The sequence below is a fragment of the Coptis chinensis genome, chromosome 9, assembly GCF_015680905.1.
Source record: "Coptis chinensis isolate HL-2020 chromosome 9, ASM1568090v1, whole genome shotgun sequence".
In the NCBI taxonomy this organism is placed as follows: Eukaryota; Viridiplantae; Streptophyta; class Magnoliopsida; order Ranunculales; family Ranunculaceae; genus Coptis; species Coptis chinensis.
In genome coordinates, this window is record NC_141464.1 from 36458281 (window position 1) to 36472346 (window position 14066).

A 14066-nucleotide genomic window follows, 5' to 3' on the forward strand; every position below is an offset into this window, starting at 1 on the left:
GCTCTTCAGTTTCTATTTCGTATCTAGTAAAATAGCGTGTAGGGGATCTTGGTGGGGTAACTATAGGCATAGTTACTTTGTTATCAACCACTCTGCCAGAAGCGGAGAGTGGTGATGGCCTTTAGCTCACCTACATTTTCATATTCATTACTAGTATTATCGGTTACCTCAAAGGCTCGTGTTTTGTTGTTTTAGGATTAGGTATTGCGTGACTGAAACACACCTTTGGGTTGGGCTTTATCTTGGGCCAACCGTTGGCTTAAATTATTAACGGATTGTAGAAGCTGTTGGTTAGATTGAGCCATGGTTTGGAAAAGTTTTTGGCTCACTTGTATAAAGGTGTCAAGACGATCCGGTTGTGTGGGTGTAGTAGTCACGTGGTGGTGTGGACCGAAATATTTCGCGAATTATTTATGGGTGGATTTTGACAATTATTATTTACCTAACGATACCTCTATTAGCATTATAATTATTATAACTACCTTGACCTTGTGCTTGACCTTGTCGAGGTTGCACTTGGTTGTTATAATTATTAAAATTACCCCGACCACGCCCTTGTCGTGGTGGAACTTGATTAAAACCGTCGCGTTGGCCTAACATATTGATTATTGTACCACGGAGGTGTGACATGTTGGTTATTTCTCTAACCGGTTGGGATTTTGTCTCCAAGGGGCGTTAGGTTCACTATTAATGGAACAAGCCTGTTCATAGGCTATATAGACGATGGAAGTCGGGATACTCGTGGCTCCAATAGAAACTACATGGATTTGAATTTTCATTCATGACGGGATAGGCTTTTATTGAACGAAAAGGCCCTACCTTTTAGTGAGTGATTCGATTAGAGTTTTAAGCTCGGGATCGTGTTTAATTTCAAACATACCGGCCCTTAATCAGATTTGATGAACTAGCGAGCGGTGGATATCGTCACTACCCCCCAGTTTGTTATTTCCCTTAGTTTGATCCTCTAAAAATTTATAAGCCTCCGATGCTCCTTTGCTTAAGAAACTACCCCCATTCATTATGTCTAGGACTTCTTTATAGTGGTGTAGAAGTCCTTTGAAAAAGGCATGAACTAACGTGTCTTTTGCTAAGTTATGATGTGGACACTCTATAAGGAGATCGGTGAAACAATTCCAAGCCTCTGAAAATGATTCATGAGGATTTTGTCGAAAGAAATAAATCTTGGAAAGCATCTCATCCGGCCTTTAGGGGTGGGTAAAAATGTTCCATAAACAAATGAACAAGTTTAGCCCATGAGTCCACGTAATTAGGCGTTTGGGCAGCTAACCAAGACGCCTTTATCGGCTAAGGTGAAAGGGAATACCCGAGTTTAATTTGTTCCTCACCAACCGTAGGATGGTGGAATGTTGTTAGGACTTGTTCAATCCTACGATAAATGATAATGTTTTTCATGGTCTAAACCGTGAAAAACGGGTAACAAATTAAAAATATTTGGGGGGATTCGGAAATCCCCCACTAGGTCTGCTAGAACAATGCAAGATTTGGGGCTATCGCTCAAGGCTTTATAAAAGTCCGAGAGAGGAGTCTCTCCTTCATCGGGCATTGTGTCAGGTAGAGTATGTGGAATAGTAGCTAGAGGTGCAATGGGTGGTATACTAGATAGAATTGTTTGTTGACGTTGTTGTGTAATTATGTTTGGTGTTTTTGTTCGACCAGACCTTAATCTCATACAAGGCTAAGACCAAATTTAGCTAAACACATCAACACTCCAAACAATTCTGATATACTAATATAAACCTCTAACAGGAGATGCGAGGTATGGAAGAAAGGAATACCTGATTAAGGCCCTTGCTTCGCTTATGAATAGCGTCTTGTTTACGTGTTAGTTGTATATATAACAAGTTAGAACACCGAAAAACTTGAAAAATCGGGTTCGAATCAAACCCGTGGAAATCCGCAAAATCGGCTTAGAGCGCAGCGGTCGTTCACTTTGGAAATGTCGTCAGTGTAAGTTCAAGTTCAAGTTACAGTTTTTTAGGGTGGGTCGCTTGAGATGGGGTTCGTGCTCAAAGGTTCCAGCAGCGCTGTCGCTTTGAAGCTTGATTGCGGTCTCCGCCCGTATATTTTTCGCGGAACTTTTCAATGCTGAAACGGACAACCACGGTATGAATCAAACAAGGGTGGGTGGGTTTAATGGGACTTTAAGAAAAGTACCTATACTACGAAAACAATGCGAAAGTGAAACTAAGATGGCAGCGGCGCCATTTGATAAAACATAAAATTGATAGTTTACCTACGAAATGAACGATGAAACTCAAAACGTAAGTAAACTAAACTATCTTATGTTCCTATATTTTATCAAAGATTCTACTCTCAATCCTATGAGATATAGTGGAGTAGATGATTCGTTCCACTCCTAGTCCTTCCGCATGCTGTGTTCTCTACGTATAAGTAATCTACTCTAAGTCTAATGAGAGATTTACGAAAAGCCAACTAGACTACGATGCAACTACCCACAAGATGCAACTAGTCGACTATTAGAACAACTATGAGAATGCTACGTCGATTCTACGATAAGGAGTTAGAGGGGGGTTGATTCCACCTTAACTCGACTTAATCCTACTAACGATGAATCGTCGTAATCCGAATTGAACTGCTTCGCAGAACAATCTGGTTACTCCTAATCCCTAATTACACATGGCATTTCTACCAATTCATAACTAGCTTGTGAACGATTACACCCATTCTCATGGTGAACTAATCATTTCTAGAGTGGAAAAGAAATTATGACGACTCTACGATAATCGGAATCAAGCTTTCATCAAGGCTTCTCAACCCCTTCTAATGGGGGTTTAGCCGAGAATCATCACGCTATCATTCCCAAAGGAATTCAAACAAGACATGATATAAAGATTGAAACTTTGCTTGTTTAAACTCAATTCAAAACTACTAATGCAATAATTGAATCAAAACTAATAATGACAATTAATTGAATCTACGAATTGAAACTAAACAATTAATGGAAATGAAACTAACTTATGGAGAACACTATTTTATTAATCTAATGAATAATAAAACAATGATTCAAATACTAAATTAATAATCTAACTAATCTAAGTCTATCTATCTACGTAATAAGGGAAATTAGATCTACACAATTGTAAATGACAAGAATCGAAATTGACAAACTAGCTATTTTATTAATCAAACTAATTAAGAATAATGATTCTAAGATTTTAATCTAAAACAAGAATTGAATTTAAACTAAACTTAATTTTATTACATGAAAACTAGATCTATAATTATCTATAGTTTTAGGTCTAATTAGCTACCATTAACAAAAAGTTAAGCTTTGGTTTTTATACTTTTAGATCCAAAAATCGTGCATGGGCTTGGAGCCATGTTTTGGGCCAGAGAATCAGGCCCAAAACCCAATTCTTTCAGTCCAAAAAGGCCTCTTCAGCTGCAGTTGGCTTCAACAGACTTTTCGTCCATTTATGCTCCTCTGATTGGATCAAGGCTTAAACCATTGGAAATTTCTTTCCGAGCCGGTCGTTTTGACATAAGGTAGGCCCCATTCCGAGGTCTGAGTCCAAAGATATGGCCTTCAGAAGTTCTGCTGACTTGTGTCTTTGTTTTACGCCCGACTTTTTTCAGCTTTTGACCGGGCTTTAGAAAGGCTTTGTTTTCTTGAATCTTGGCCTTTAATCACGAAACTCCTTAGTAACCAACCTTTGCTCCTTTATCTCGCTAAAGTGGCACATTTCTGCACATAATGGACTTTGAAGCCTGAAATGCATAAAAATACGTAATCAGTGTTAACTCTTAATTATTACTCACATAATTGGTCTAATAGTATGACTGTTACAGGGTTAAAACTACAGTTTTGGGCTCTTATCACTACGCGTTTGGATAGTGTCTTGTATACACAATCTCAGTGTATTTAAGAAGGTGGAAACATTGAATAACTTGAACAAAACGAAAGTTTGAACTAACCTGTGAAAATCGAGCTTTCGTCAGAAGGGGTGCGGGCGCGCTCTTGCTTGACACGAATTCTAGTAACTTTCGGGCGGGTGCGCTTCCGTAATAGAGTACTTAGGGCGCTGGCGGACTCAAGGTAGTTTTTTGAAAAAAATTATTTTCTAAACCAAACAAACACAGTTAGAACCAAACAAGGGTGGGTGGGTTTAATCGGATTTTGGTAGGATAAAAAATACGAGGGAAAACGAATCTAAAATTAACTAAGATGGTAGCGACGCCATTTGATAAATGTAAAAACTATAGTTTTACCTACTCTTAACTAATTATGTTATGAATAAGTAAAACTAAAAGGTGTCGTAAGGTTTCTTAGATGTAAGGTTTCTCTAGTTTAATCAATTCTAACAAAATCAGTGAGAGTAATGGATTGTAATTATACTAATATGATAAAATTTAACTAATTTCGAAGGTTTAATGATCTAGTTTAGACTAAAGCAATTTAATATGAAAATTTTAAATGGGAAGAAGGAATTAGGGGGATTTGGTTTCACTTAGATAAATTTGTAATATGCTAGTGTAGATTATTGCAATCCTAACCACTAAAGATTAAGTATTTGATCCATAATTATTCATGGCAATTTCTACCAACTAATAATTAGCATGTGAGGAAGTTTAACCCATTCTCGTGGTGAATAAACTAACCTACTAGAGTAAAACTCTTAAATAAGCAATAATTCTAACTAACAGATCAAAGTCTTCATCAAATCCCTCTAATGGAGGTTTAACTAGAATTCATTAGACTATTATTAATAGAAGAATAAGAAGAAGACATTATAATAACAATAACTTGGCTTTTATTAATCTAATGGAAGAGAGTCTAAGAATTTAAAGCTATATTAAAGACTAAGTATTGAATAATCAACTAACTTAAAACTAATGAAAGAGTTATATGAATTAAAACCTAGGTAAAAACTAGGAGAGAATTATTCTAAAAACTAAAACTAAGTATCTAATTAAGTATATTGAGTTATGCCTTAGTCCTCTTTATATAGGAGAGGGCTAGATGGGCTTTGGAGCCATGTTTTAGGCCATGAAATCAAGCCCAAAACCTAATTACATATGTCTAAAAAGATATTCTCTGTAGGAAATTATTGTAATAGTTTTTTTGTCTAATTTTCCTCTTCTGATTGGGTGAAGGCCTAGACCATTAGAAAGCTCTTTCCGAGTCGGCTGTTTTGACATATAGTAGGCCCAATTCCAAGGTCTGAGTTCAAAGATACGGCCTGCGGAAATTCTATTGACTTTTTATTCTATTTTTGCCCACGTTGACTTTGACTTTTTAGCTTTAACTAGGCTTTAAAAAGGCTTTTTCTCCTTGAATCTTGGCCTTTAGTCATATAACTTCTTAGCAACCAACCTTTGCTCCTTTCTCTTGCAAAAGTGACATGTTTCTTCACATATTTGACTCTAAGACCTGAAATACACAAAAAACACGTAAACAATACTAACTTTTATTTATTATACACATAATTGGTCTAAATGTAATATTATTAAGAAGTTAAAACTATAGTTTTGGGCTCTTATCAATATACTATATAGAAAATGCCTAGTTTTTGCAAAATGTGACTATACCAACTCTATGATAGAACTATGCTTGTCCTCAAAGTATGAAGATATAAGGAAAGAGATTACCATAGAAATATGAGCAAAAATGAGGATAGACCTGTATTCTGTTCTTCATGATGAAAATACACCACCCCCAAATAAGTTTGGGGCATGGGCTATTTGATATAGAATGAGAAATACATGGTTTAGTATATTAGGGATATTTATTCTACTATAAAATCTTTTTGGGTTTTTGTATTTTTAAAAACATGCATGAAAGAAAAATGGACAATTTTGGCATGATGTATCTGTTTTACCTTCTACTCATAAACCAAATTCCACAAGAAAAACAAAAGAAAACAAGCCGATAATATTAAACATAAAGTTAAACATATACTACATCATGCACGTGAAAAAGAAACATAAAAATAAATAGATCCAACTATACGAACACTAGGAATCCTAGTCAGAATACGTGCGTGACTCGTCTTGACGTCTAGAAGATCCTTCTCCTTACTGACGTCGAGGCCTGACATGTCTATCACTATGCGGGAGCGCATATCTGATACTCTACAGTGTTCTAGTGACACTATGCTGAAAATGTCGCTGCTCTTGCTAGAAGGATCGCTGCTCCTCTCTAAGGGTATGCTATTCCGCTCTGATATTCCACTATTCTGCTATGATATTACCCTGAGTTGGTGGATATATGAGTGCAGAATCCTCTGGCCTTCATGGAGGAAGTGAATTCCATCCATGGGCTGAGTGAACTATCGAGTGGCATCTTCAGCGAAGTAATCCACCTTCTCATTCGGGCGTGCTTGCTCAGCGGCTCTGGCTTAAGGTGGAAGCCATGACTTCTAGTTGCAGTGGGCATAGATAGGACTTGTGGTAGCATCGTTGACCTCCACTAGGGCATTTGGTGCTAGGAACCCCCAGTGCTGCATGATTTTGGTAACCAGCACTAGTAGAGGGGCAGACGTCTTCTTTGGTTTGCAGAGTTGCTCGAAGATAAAGGAGACAATGCAGAAACTGTTCTTCTACTCTTGAAGAACCCATAAAATATGAAGTATCGCGTTACCTATATCTGAAGGTTGGCTGAGCCTAGTAGGTTGTAGGTTGTCCACTGAGATACTACTAGCTGGTTCCTTCGTAGCGAACTCTGGTAAGCGCAGTGAGACTTGGGGTTTTTAACCCCCTTGAGAAGTGTCTCTACTATCATCATGTCGATGGTCTTACCGTCGACTGTTCCATTTGAACATAGGCTTTCAGAGGAATCACCAAAACACCACTCACCACCTCCTTGGTGAGCTCCAGCGAGCGGCCATCCTTAACAACCGTAATGCGGTCATCCTCCCCTCTAATCATGCAATTATAAAATGAAAGAGTAAGAGAGGGAGAATATACCGCATCTTCCAACAAAACCAAGGGTTCCCATCCTCTTCTTCTGATCTCAACCTTGAAGTGCACTTCAAACAGATCGGAATAGAAGAGGTCTTGAAAATTTTGCACTAGCACAATTTTGATAATTCGCGCCATTTAAAGTAGGGATTTAAAAAATTAGGGTTTTGAGTTGGAATGGGGGTTGAAAATGGGGAAGGTTGTGAAAAAATTATATGGTGGTGTGTCGGGGTGAGGTCACGATCGCTAGTTAGGTGAGGGCGAGCGTGAGCTAAATGGGGTGGCTAGGGTTGGGAATTTGTGAGGAGGAAGAAAGGAAGGTGAGCGATCACGTGGGATTAAGGGTTTGATGGTACGTGCCTCTTTTAAGAGTTTAAAATTTTGGCCCAAGCCCAAATGAATCAGGAAATTCCGATCTTGTCTTCATTGCCTTGCCAACTTCAAGAGTCGATCCATGCTTCGTTACTCATTCGATCTTGACCCGTGAGGTACCAAAACGATCAACATCGAAACTGCAACGTAACAGTATAAGATACACTTATATCCAACAGTAGATGAGAAATAGATGATGGAAAGAACAGTACAGGAACTATAAGAAAAAATGTACAGATAACAGAAAGAAAATTTTAATTAATTTTTTTGGGTTTTGAATAAGTTTGACAGAAATTTTAAAAAGGTGGGCTGTTTAAAGTCAGATCCCCAAAACTTGGAGGTTTTTGAAAACTTGAGTTAATCCCAACTAGATGGCTGAATTAATCTCTCCAGTTGTGCTCGATGAGCAGGTGACTAGTATATGAAAACCATAAAAACTGAATTATTATGAGGTTGAAAACCGGGGCAAGTTGATGTTTGACAATTTGAGCACCAGCCTTCTCTCTTAGCTCGTCTCTTACATGCGTATGAACTCTTACCTAAACCAGGAGTGATTTTTGGTATATATGTCCATATCTTAAGCTATAATTCTTTAGGAAGTACTTGCACACGATCATTGAAACTGATCCATTTAGTATTGCTAGGTGGAGGGTTTTTGTTTGCTACAGAAGACATTTTTTTGAAAAGTTTTTCACAAATGAGAGAGATTTAGAAAGGGAAAAGATTTAAACGAGAGGAAAAAGATTTTAAGAAAGGAAATTTTTGAAATTTTTAGAAAATTTTTGAGTCTTTTAACGTCAGATTCTCAAGACAAAATAGAGAGGTGGAGGCAAAAAGATAGAATTAAATAGAGAATAGTATCCATTAGGGTAACTCTGTTTGTTTAATTCTCATTTGGAGACACGTCGTTTTTTTTGGGTTTGTTTTCTCATTCAAAATATATCTCTATCCATATAGAGGTTTTGCCAAGAAGATAAAATTATACATTAACCCGGTATCATTTTGGTTACTTCGGACGTATAACTTTCATTTTTTATATCTTCTGGTTTTGAAAAATATGGAGAGATGTTTTAAAACACTCGTACTCAATAGTTGTGATTCTAGATGTTACTACTTTAAAACAAATCATAACAGATATTCTTATGCAACTTTCGTGTCGGCTCTATGGCGAACCTAATTTAGACAGACAGAGCTTCAGCTACACGAGTTGGGGGATTTACTGCATAAGACATGGACTGTCCTGTCCCGGGCAAATAGCTCGGTGATATAAACGATCCTTTATAAGCAAAGCTGATCTCAAACTGCCCCTAGATTGCGTAGTTCTAAGGGTTGGTCTGTATAAAATTCATTGCCCATTTTGAAAAATCACTTAACTATTGATGTATCGAGACTCTATCATTAATAACACAAAGAAATCAAATATTTTGAAAAAATAGTGTAAAATAAAGAAAAAAAAAATTGTATAGTCGCTTCACGGGTTCACACTAACTCTAACGACGAGTAAAAAGTGTTTTACAAAGAATATGCAAGATATACTGTGGAGAGGTCCGGTTACCTTATTGATGTATCCCCTTAAAGCAAAAGATGGAATAGAAATGGATGAAAGGAATACATCGGAAGAAAGGATTCAATCCTCATAGATGGGATGATTAAGAAAGAGTTTTTAGCGCTCCAGCTTCGTTCACGTCACTTGTTGCTTCAAAGGCTGTGTTTGTTGGTTTAGGATTAGGAATAACTTGACCTGGGAACACACCTTTCTAGGTTTTATCTTGGGCTAACAAGTTTAGAGATTATTGCATAGATGCTAGGATTTAGGTTTGCTGTTGTATGACAGATAACATTAATTCGGTAGGCTTATCTATTTGGACACTAGTCGATGGTGTAACGGGGACTAGGTCTCTTTAGTTGTTGATAGGTGGGTTTTGATTATTCTAGTTAAACAGGGATGGAACCAATGCTCTATTCTGATTGTTATAGGTACCTTGTCCTTGTCCTTGTCTAAAGGTATTTGTTGGTTTGTTGAAACCTGGTGGTGTTTGGTTTTGTGGAATATTTGTCCATGTGAAGTATGGATGTTGTCTCCATGTTGCATTTAGTACATTGAAAGCACATACTTTTTCTGGTTAAAATGATGATAGGTTTGTGATCAAGGGACAAGTGACATCTATATGATTTAAGTTTAGACAGAAATTGCATGGTAAGGTATTTACATTCATGACAGGATTAGGGGTTTGGTTGTGAGGGCATCTATCTTTCTTGTGAGGGTTTCTATTAGGGTTTTGATTTTTGGATCTGATTTCACTTTAAAAATACCACTAGCCTTAGTTGTACTGGGTTGGGATGTTTTGAATTGTTTATGTCGCCCCAATCACTACAAGAAAATGGGCCTTTAGCCACGGATGACCCGGAACATTTGCCACGGCTCCAAGCTGTAGAATCATTTCCTACAGTTGGTAGCTGTTGGTATACTTATAATAGTTGTAGGACGACGTGACACTATTTGGCTACGTTTCTCCACAGTCATAGCCGTTGGTATTCCTACAGGTTTGAACCGTCGGATCAGATCTTGATAGTATGTGATAGGCGTGGATTTTAACCCACGGTAATAATTCGACGGGTTAGCTGGAAAATTATTTGGAGAGGTTTGGGCAGAGAGCTCTAAAATTTCCTTCTCCCGAAAAAATCGAAAAGGAAAACCCCGTCGTATAACAATAAATTTCTCTAAACAAACCTCTTCCAATCGCTCTCTCACCTTCTCTCTTATCGGCTTCTCACCACCACCAAAGACAAGACCACCTTCAAATAGCTCGTCACCATCACCTCTCTCTCAATCTCTCTCTCTCTCTCTCATTAAAGGTAATATTGTTTAAAGTTTTATTTTTTAAGTTTTTGTTTAATTAAAGGTTGGTTCTTTTTTTGTTTTGGATGGAAATTGAGTAAATCCACATTGCAAGAATATCTAATGGTACAAAATGAGACCTCGTACACTATTGTGGCGTTAGGTATCTCCAGTGAAACTTGTAAGTTTGATTTAAAGTATGTGCAAAAGCAATCAATATCACTAAGCTAAGATCATTTACACTGGTATACCACTATATAGCCCCTACATGTATCAGGTCTAGCAACATCATACTCCGCTTTAAATGTAACTTCAAAGCAGTAGGTAGATGAAGAGTTGGTTTCAAGTTACAGTAGTTCCTTTTTTTGTTGTTTCAGACTTCTTGGCAATTCAAAAGACGTTTGAGTAAGCACTGAACTCTTCGTATTCATTACCTTCGATCATCTTCATCGCCAAACTATTGGTAATCAAAATCAAATTCACTCTCCAACCTCTTTCTGTGAAATTTAATTAATAATTTTGCTTCCATATAGATTCCAACTGGGATTCTTTTGTACTGTAACTTTGTAGAGTTATTTTGTTATGTAATTGCTCACCTTAGCACCTTAAGAGGTAATGAAGATTGGCCAAGAGTGGCCGATCTAGTCTGAACTTAGGATATCGGTTCCATCCATATACTATCTTTAGTATTTCTCCTCTCCATTTATTAAATAATATTGTACCTGGACAACAAGAAGCTTCAACTTTTAAGTGTTAGTGTGTTATAACCGGTGCTCATGTGAGAGCTTAAACCCGGGTCAATAGTCCGGTTTCACTTGAAGAGGTATGGCTGATCTTTAACATGTGACAATATTTTAATACTCCCTGAAGGTTCTGACAAAGTGTTTGTTGATAGTTACGCTTGAGTATTATAAAATATCTAAGGAGGATGCCATTTCCAAAACACAACAAACTATTATTAGAACTTTAAATAACATTAATTTTCTATCTCAACTTTAAATAGGATTTTCCATCACCAAACTATTATCCTTGGTTCTTTCTCTTTGGTTTTAACCTATTATCCTTTAATTTTATCATTTTTCTATTTTGGAAAAATCAATTTTTAATAGTTGTATATGCTTTACAAAACATTATTTGCTAGAGTGCTTCTACAGCAACACACACTTTGAGCCGAATTTGTGAACACAATGATGTGGCAAGCAGAGAGACCTTGATTTGCAGTACTTCTTTGAGAAATACACACGCACCCCCTGCCTGATGAGTGCCACGTCATTGTGTTCACAATTTTCGGTTCATTTTGTGTGTTGCTAAAGACTTTTCCTTATTTGCTGGGTTTGAGGGGATGAGTTTCACCATGAATTCAATTGGAGGTTCAATTTGTGTGTTTTCGAAATTGGGAGTATCGGCAATATTTTTATTGTGTTTGTATTGTTGTCATTGGTGAATTTGTATGTGCCAAAACACAAATTTTGCTTGGTTTGCCACTTACTTTTTTGGTTTGAACTTTGAACTGTATAGTCATAATATATAACTATTAAAATACAAATTCTTTGTTGCTTTGAAATATATTGCTAGAAGCATATTTATTTGTTACGCTTTTTTCAGCTCAAGAAGGTGACGCCTCAGTGCTCATAGGGTTCTCTTGTAGGTGTTTTACTTACTACGGAGGTGAGTTGTCAAATTCTTAAATGTATTTTGTTATTGGTTGTATGTGTGAATAAAACAACTATGTAAAATGGATTTAATTAATTTCAATATAGCTCATTTGGATATGCTCTCTTAATATATATTTGTTTTCAATCAATGTGACCTCCCTAGATGGTCGAGTTTTAGTTTTCTTAGTTGGAGCATATATATTGCACACATATTCCTTTAAAAAAATGGATTTACATTGATTTTTAATTTGTTTTGTTATTGTCTCCTTTGCTTTATCATTTACAAATATTTTTCTTTTTCATTACAATTATTGCTTAGGTTTTAAATATAGATTTATGTCCAAGAAAATAATTCATGTTTAGAGATTTTGTTAATTTGGTAAGACATTTTTGCTTGAGATGAGGCTTGGGATAAGTGTATTCATGAATGAATCATGCTATTTAGTTTGTATATAGTTTGAACTTGTGTGATTCTTGTTTATTTGTAGATACATCATGGAGGGTTTTTCTCCAAATGATAGAAGTAGTTGGGTGAATTTAGACTGCCATGACACCCGCTTTATAAATGGGGTAAACTATTTTATGGACTTTGTGGTAAAAAACTACCGTAATAAGCTCTTAATGCCGTGTCCTTGTCGTGTGTGTAAAAAAATGGAGGGAAAGCAAAACCACTTAACTCGTGAGGTATCACATTTATAAAAACCGGTTCGACCCAACATATTTAAACTGGATATTTCATGGTGAAGAAAGACATGATCCGAATGTGGAGTCCCATGGGAACTCTAATTTGCATGAGATGAATATAAATGATGCATTTACTACCGTGGTTGAAGAATTTGGTGGTGAAGAGTTAGATTCATTTCTTGGAGGTCTCGAGTTGATAATGGAGAGGCACCGGCATTGATGATGCTTTGAATCGATATTGTCGATAAGAACTTTGAAGAGGCCATGAGTGCTTTATACCCTCGGTTGCAAGAATTTCACCGTCTTAAGGTTTGTCATAAAGTCTGTTTCAATCAAAGTTACACGTGGGTGGTCCGACATAAGTTTTACCGAAGTTGCTTCCGCCATTTAAGGCAGCGCTTACGGGCGGATAATAAAGTTCGAAAGACACGTGACGATCTGAAAAATTAGTTAAAGAGTTGGGGCTAACTTATGAGAAGATCGATGCATGCCCAAATGATTGTATTTTATATTGGGGGAAGAAAAATGAATTGTTGCAAGAATGTCCTACTTGTAAGGTGTCGAGATATAAAATTGCAACAATTGAGGAGAGAAAAAAACGTAAAGACTACCTCGCTGGCGAAGCGATTCGGTACTTTCCAACCGGGGATAGGTTGAAGAGAATGTACGGTGTCGGTTGGGTAGCTAAAGCTATGTGTTGGCATTCTACAAATAGATTGGGGGATGGTGAGTTGGGTCACCCAGTTGACTCATCATCTTGGAAACACATTGATAGGACATACCCAAGTTTTTCTTCCGAGCCACGAATGTTCGATTGGGCCTTGCCACCGATGGGTTCAACCCCTTTGAATGCAAAGCACATCGATAGTTCTTGGCCGCTGATGTGTGTCACATATAACCTCCCTCCCTGGCTATGTATGAAACCGCAATTCACTATGCTAGCACCGCTCATTGAGGGACGACAACAACCCGAATGATATAGATATTTATTTACAGCCGTTGGTCCATGAATTGCAATCCTTGTGGGATAAAGGAGTGCTAGTCAAAGATGCTAATAGGGTGATGTGTTCAATATGCGCAGCTTCTTTATGGACAATTCACGACTTCCCCCAGCTTTTGGGAACATCTCTCGATGTAGGACTAAGGGGAGATATGCATGTCCCCCTTTGTGGTCTAAATACATCTACCGTGAGACTTGTTCATGGGAGAAAAAAAATGTTTATCTTGGTCATAGACGCATTTTTGCCTCAATTAGATCCAAATAGACTTGATGTGAGAGAATCTACTTTCAACAAGGAAGAAGAACTCAGTCACAACCCCCAAGCTTTGTCCGGGGAGAAGGTTAAAGAGTTAACTCGGAATCTCAAAGTGAAATGGGGAAAGTGCAAGAAAAGGAAACGGGAGGTGGTGACTCGGGATGAAGAAGATGTGGATGGGGAAGATGTGGACAAAGTGATTCTAGTTTTCTCAAGCACTCAATATTTTCTAAACTTCTTCCATATTGGGAAGAACTCCCGCTCCTCATAACATTGATGTGATGCACACTGAGAAGAACGTATGTGAAATTCTTATTG

General features: G+C 37.3%; 1 non-coding gene across 1 annotated transcript; it reads left to right on the plus strand.

Moving 5' to 3' along the window:
• Positions 1–1089: 1089 nt before the first annotated feature.
• On the plus strand, positions 1090–1193 carry LOC147475795 (small nucleolar RNA R71). The gene has a single exon (XR_015209976.1). It is a non-coding gene; the product is annotated as a small nucleolar RNA R71 (small nucleolar RNA).
• Positions 1194–14066: the final 12873 nt, after the last annotated feature.